The 6,817-nt window shown below is 38.8% G+C and overlaps 1 pseudogene; it reads right to left on the reverse strand.

Moving 5' to 3' along the window:
- Window positions 1-4,908: 4,908 nt before the first annotated feature.
- On the reverse strand, window positions 4,909-5,081 carry LOC128862635 (U2 spliceosomal RNA; annotated as a pseudogene).
- Window positions 5,082-6,817: the final 1,736 nt, after the last annotated feature.

The following is a 6,817-nucleotide window of genomic DNA, read 5'->3' on the forward strand; positions in this document are numbered from 1 at the left end:
ACCAATCATCGAGCCATTTTTTGGCTTCTTCGTGAGAATTGAAGCGCTGCTCGGAAAGTGCGTGGCCCATCGATGCAAACAAATGATAATCGGAAGGCGCCAAGTCTGGTGAGTAAGCCGCATGCACCAACGGTTCCCAATCGTAAGTCTCCACCAATTCCCGAGTCGCTCTTGTTCGATGTGGCGGTGCGTTGTCATCAAGAAAAATTACTTTGTGACGCCGATCGGCATATTCTGGGCGTTTTTGGTGAATAGCGCTGTTCAAATCCGCCAATTGTCGTTGATAGCGCGCACCGTCAACTGTTTCAGCTGGTTTTAATAGCTCGTACCAAATCATACCACGCTGATCAGAGAAAATACCCAGCATTGCCTTGTGGCCGAAGCGACTTGGTTTGGCCGTTGTTTTTGGCTTGTAGCCGGGCGGACCATACGATCGTTTACGTTTGGGATTGGAGAAATACACCCATTTTTCATCATCCGTAACGATTCGATGCAAAAAAGACATCCTTTTGAACCGGGAGAGCAGCATTTCATAAGTGGTTTCACGATGACCGCAAATCGTAGTTTGAGGGCACGAAATTCGACATTTTTAATAGCGACAAAAATGCATTGTTGTATGAAAGGTAACAAACAATGAGCTGGATATTGTTGACAGATGACAGACGAAAAAAAAGACATTTGGGAAGATCTGTGGACTAATAGCTGAAACTTTGACTTTATAGGTATATACCTGGTATATGTATCTCGGGCGGATGCGAGCGGAAGAGAGACACACACGCTCAGCCCAATCCAACTTCATCTTAAGATTATTGAGAGAGATAGGATTGGATGAGGTACAGTAATGAGTAGAGGGCATAAAAGACCGTGGGGTCAAAGTGCATACTTCATTTCATCATGCAAATGTTTATGTATTACATATCACACATATAAGATTCTTCTATCGATCATAAATAATTTAGAAAATTCCCGATTAACTAATTGAAAACTATTTTGTTTAATTAAAAAATATATTTAAATAAAAAAAATATAGTTTCAAGCCATTTAATAGTTTTAGGTGCTTTTTAATTGATCTTTTAAATATGGTTTTATACCAATGTTTATCCAATTGTTAATTCACAAGTAATTGAAAAAAAAAAAATATATATATATCAAAAATCTGGCTCAGTTTTAAATACAAAAGATGAGCTTCGCCCTGAGGTCGGTCGCTTCATTTTTGATTCAGCGGCTAACAAGCAATGCTGAAGTTATCTGAGCGAACCCAATACACCTGTGTTCGCCCAAGCATCAGGGCGTCCACAAATATTGACAGTTTGGTGCTAACTTTCTAAGGAAAAATGTGGACGACATCGATATTTCCGAGCTAAACTGCCACACCTGTCTGGTATATAGGACAAGCAATGGAACGATAGAAGTTGTGAAGGGAAAATTTGAGAGCTGGGTCATCTCACGGCGAGTATTCATCAATAGACCGCCGCGATGAGGCAACTTTACATTAACTATACTGAGGTGCGCGTAAAAAGTAATCTCCCTTTACTCACACGGTTTTTTTATATATCAAGTGTGCTCTGGTTACCATACATTCAATTGGGTCTTGGAACCTTTCGTAAACCGTCAGGCTTTGGCTAGTTAAAGACTGTTCACTGTTGGCAAATATATCTAATCGTTTCGATGTTATAAAATTTGGTGCCATGGCTCCGTCAAACACGATAAGAGCGATTTTATGTTTTTTGATCTAAACACTAAAACAAGTGGTACTTGATTATTTTCTTCCCTCGTGTCGTGATTGTTAAAAAAAGGGGGTTTTTGTGATGGTGAGACTTTATGAATAACTTAATTAGTAGAAGGTTTCATTTGGTGGCTCCAAAACCAATATAAGATTTGCAAGCAATTATTCCACTTTTAATTTTCTGGATTTTTCTCGTAACGGGTACGATAACGTAATAAAATTAGAAAAATTTCACACATCAGCTTGGCATTGCCTTTGCCCTTAGGCGGAAACTCTTAGCACCTTTTTCACACATGCCCTGCGTATATCCTTTTAATTTAATACTTTTTCGTATTGTTTTGGTTAAAGGAAGGACACGCTAAATAAAACACATACATACAAACATTTTAGCATGCACATGCATGACTTTGAAGCTCCTGTGGATTTGGACCTTTAGAAATAAAACATTTTGGTTAAGAGGTTTGGTCAAAACGGAAGCGAATATTATTTTGATAATTATGCAAATTAATTGTGGGAAGTTTTAACTAATTGAAAGGTTAAAAGGGCTTAATTTTATTTGTTTTGCAAATGTACATATGTTTATGACAGCTTCTACAACTGAGCTAGCTTATGCGTGAATAACATTCGGTGGGTTTGGGCTTCAATGGTGTTTCTGATATGAAAAAGCTTGTCGTAAAAACCATCTACCGTATACTTTCAGTATAAAAGGTTCGGTTTTTCCATTATAGAGGTGACCGTTTTTCGTAAACATGTATAACGTTGAGAGTAGCAATGCACGAGCTTTGCCTTTAAGGGGTCCCGGTGGTCTAGAGCTCGAAAGAGCTTATATAAAAAATGAAAAACGATATTTAAATTTTTTAGGCTTCTTATTTAATTTCTTTTACATACAAAAATGAAAAAAAAATTTTTAATTTTAATAGATTTCAAAATGGCGCTGAAGCTGGCCTTCCCGAAAAATAGGACCTGGATGGTGTTGTCCATTTTGGCTCTTCTATTCATCTGAAACACAAAAATCAAAAAAATTATTAATATACTACCATACCCGTATGTAGAATAAAAAAAAATTGACAAAATGGCGCGGTTTTGAATTTAACATTCTAAAAATCATTTATTTTCAGTTTTTTAATAGAAACAAAACGAAATAATTGAAATAATAATATGATACAGGGCGAAAGCCATTGATGTTGTGAACAACATATTAAAATTTCAGACGATTCGGTTGAATATTTTTGTTTTTGACAACACCAGGCCGAAAAAAGTAGTTTCGAGATAAATGAGTTTAAAGTTTGAAGTACAGGAGCGCGCGGACCGCTCTCTACCTAGTTAATGGGGTGTAAATGCTACAATATTGTGAATTTCTGCATGAAAATTTCACAGTATATTTTTAAGATACCATACTTTCGAAATATCAAAAAAAAAAATTAAAAAAACGATTATTTGAAATTTCTAGACCACCGGGCCCCCTTAAAGGAGCAACGATTCGTTAGCATAACATAGCCTTCCTACCTTGGCTTGGTGATAGTTGAACTATCCGCACCCCCCAGCAGGTGTTTGCCTGTTTTTGTCCGGCAGTGGTATTTTATTTTCCACTTACCCTGCATGAGGCCGATACATACCCGATCCCCCGCCTGAAGACGCGTCCAATGGGAGTTCCCATATTTAGGGAATCTTAAAGAAGTAAATTCCCTAAAATTTCTAACTGAGCTCTTGAAACACAATTTTTTTCACGACAAACACTCACGCAAAGCTATGTTGGAAAATGAAATGTTTCTCTGAAATACAAGTAGTTTTGTTTATTTCACTTCTCAGAGTCCTATTTATTGATCTTTGTATCGATATTCGATTTAAGAGCAACAATATTTACACAATACTGTTTCTCGTTCTTAGCAACCGCACCACTTCCAGAAGCAAAGCTGCTTTGGGTAATTTAAAAGGATACCATCAACCGAAAGTCAGTTGTTTACATAATAGTTTGAATTTAGTTTTAAGACAATTAGGATTAAGACAAAAAAAGTGAAGCCAGACTGGTCGGTCGGTAGGGGTTCACAAAGACTTGAGCAACGCTTGCAAATCATTGAATTTTATTATAAAAATGCGTGTTCTGTTAAGAAAGTTTAAAGTCGAAAAATCATCTTCAGTGATGAAGCTCACTTTTGGCTCAATGGCTTTGTCAACAAGCAAAATATGCGTTACTGGGCAGAAAGCAATCCACACGTGATTCATGAGGCACCGTTGCATCCCGAAAAAATCACTGTTTGGTGCGGTTTACATGCCGGCGGCGTAATTGGCCCATATTTTTTCGTTGACGAGAACGATCGCCACGTTACTGTGAATGGAAATCGATACCGCGACATGATAAACGATTATTTTTGCCCGCAATTGAATGGTATGGACTTAGACGGCATGTGGTTTCAACAGGACGGAACCACAAGCCATACAGCACACGCTACAATTGAATTGTTGAAGAGTAAGTTCGATGAGCGCATTATTTCCAGAAATGGACCGGTCGAATGGCCGCCGCGCTCGTGTGATTTGACGCCTCTTTACTATTTTCTTTGGGGTTATGTGAAGTCATTGGTCTACAGTAACAAGCCGGCGACGATTTGTGAGCTCAGAGCCAATATTGAACGCGAAATTGCTGGAATTTCGGCCGATTTATGCAAAGGAGTGGTCGAAAATTGGGTTCAACGATTGGACTTCGTAAAACGTGCACGCGGTGGTCATGTAAAAGAAATCGAATTTCATACTTAAATGTATATGTTCAAACTCGATAATAAAAAAAAAATTAGTTAAAAAAGTCGAACCGTTTGTGTTTTATTCAAAAAAAAAAGTTGAAGCGCTCTTACTGAAAAACGCTTTAGAAGAATGGAGTTCGTCGTGTCCATTACAAATTTTCGCTTGTTCTGAGTTGGATATCCAAGGTTTGCCGCTTACTTGTACAACTCTTGTGGCAGCATGATTTATGTGCGCCAAGTAAATCTACCATTATTTTTGTTGATAAAGTGGCACCGAGTTCTTGCATAACTACTTCTAATGGAACACGTCTGTTGGTAAGAAGGATTAGCTCTGTTTTCCCTGTGGCCAGTTTTGATACGTGGCCCTCCAGCCATGTTTGTACTCGGATCATCATCTGATTTACCTTCCTTTTACCTTCTTTTTGAATTTTTTTATTTTTTATTTTTTTATTTTGTACTGCCATGCCGGGCCAACCCATAAAAGAGGTGTAGCAATACTAAAACTCTCCGTCCATTTCCAAAAATCAATTTAACACTTGTTGCCCAATGGCGGATTTATCAGATGTTATACTGATAAGAACAGATGCTACACTTTGATATTAGCCTTAAGGCCTACGCGTCTACCATTGGTTCATTCAATAAAAGCTAGCCTGAGACGGTACTTACAAGTAAAATGTGAAATGCCTACATTCGTTTAGTGAGAGTCGAGAGACAAAGGTAAAAATAGGCTGGAACTAAGCATAATTATTTTGAGTGAACCCCCTCCCTCTCTGTTCCTTAGCTCGGAGCTGTGAATCTAGAACCGCGACATTTCTCAACTCCTTCTTTCCCAGAATTCTGGTGCCAAAATCGGAATAAAGAAAGGACTCGTGTTTAGACTCTATTTAAAAATGCTGCATTTCTTAATATATAAATCTGATGCTTCTCCAGAGCTGAGTTGCAGAGTTTTCCATAGCTGCATGTTAAAAAAAGCTTAGTAAAAGTTCTAGAGGCTTTGAGGGGCAAAGCTCCTGTAACAATAATAATTTTGCTTAATGTTCTATTTGATTTTACTATGCTTATTTCGGTACAGTATTTTTGTGTAAATACTTTCTTACACCAGCAAACCAGTTAAAACTTATGTGCATACACTCGAAAACTTATGCATATGTAAACATTCATATGTGCGCTCGTTTAAGCAAGAAAAGGTTACTCGCAAATTACCCATTGTCATCGCAAACAGTTGGCACTTGGCTTGGCTCGACGCGCTTTACTTACGCCTTACGGTCAAACCGGCGTTTAAAAATGACATTCTGTGGCAACATTCTCGGTTTGTCGGTTAAGTGACCGGAAAATTGGGATCCTTTACGGCACATTTACTGCACACATATGTACTTACGTACAAACATGAAGCGTAAAGGACGCGTGTTGAGCTCACGTGCTGCCGCTGAATAGCAAAGCCACTTAAGCAGACGCTTGGCAGTGGCGCCTCGCATTCAAAAGAACAAGTGAGGACACAGATTCGACAAACACACATACACACACAAACATAAGCACACATAAACATCCCAAGCCCGGTACCCAGAACATGCCGGCATGCTTACGCCGCACGCTTTGCTGCCTGCTATACAAATTCTTACGCACACACACACAAGTAATGTGAAATCATGATGTCTCGGTGACGCAGCCATGCATGAAAAGGACGTGGCGCACATCCTTTAGATTTATATTTTTATATAGTATTGTATAGTATTGTGTATATAAAAATGAATTTATTCTAAGGATTCCGCACGTCAAGCAACAAAGCAGTATGCGTGGGGCAAACAAAGAGTGCGGACGGGTGCAAACCATTCAACAAGCGGGCGCGAGCTAACCAGCGCATTTGTGGCTATCACTAGAGATAGGTAAGTTGCCGCAGTTGGCTTGCTATCAAGGATATGAACAAAGTATTTGCAACTGGCGTGCCGCTGCAAATGCTTGCCTTTTTTCGAACAAAAATTTTACCTTTTTTGGTGAATGGGTCTTTCGGCGAGGTCGTGTTGCTTCTGTGCACATTGCTTTGGTGAACTTGGCATGCAACATATGCGGCATGGGCGTGTGAAAGTAAGCGGAAACCAGTAGAATAACATCAAAGTATATGTAAGTATATACATAGTAAAAATATTTTATCTCAACAGCTTAGTGTAAGATGAGCTGATTTCTGGTTTAAGTTGTGAAAACAACCAGGATTAGCCCTTAACAAATGTGTGGCGCAAACTTTAGGATGAGGTAGGCAATTTAGTTAGGAGACTTCGTTTGGCTTGATTCTTTGCAGTTAGACAAAGTGGACGATGGTTATTTGCAAATTGTTAATGTTGATGTTAATTTAACCGACGAC

This window comes from Anastrepha ludens, chromosome 4, assembly GCF_028408465.1.
Source record: "Anastrepha ludens isolate Willacy chromosome 4, idAnaLude1.1, whole genome shotgun sequence".
NCBI classification, from domain to species: Eukaryota; Metazoa; Arthropoda; class Insecta; order Diptera; family Tephritidae; genus Anastrepha; species Anastrepha ludens.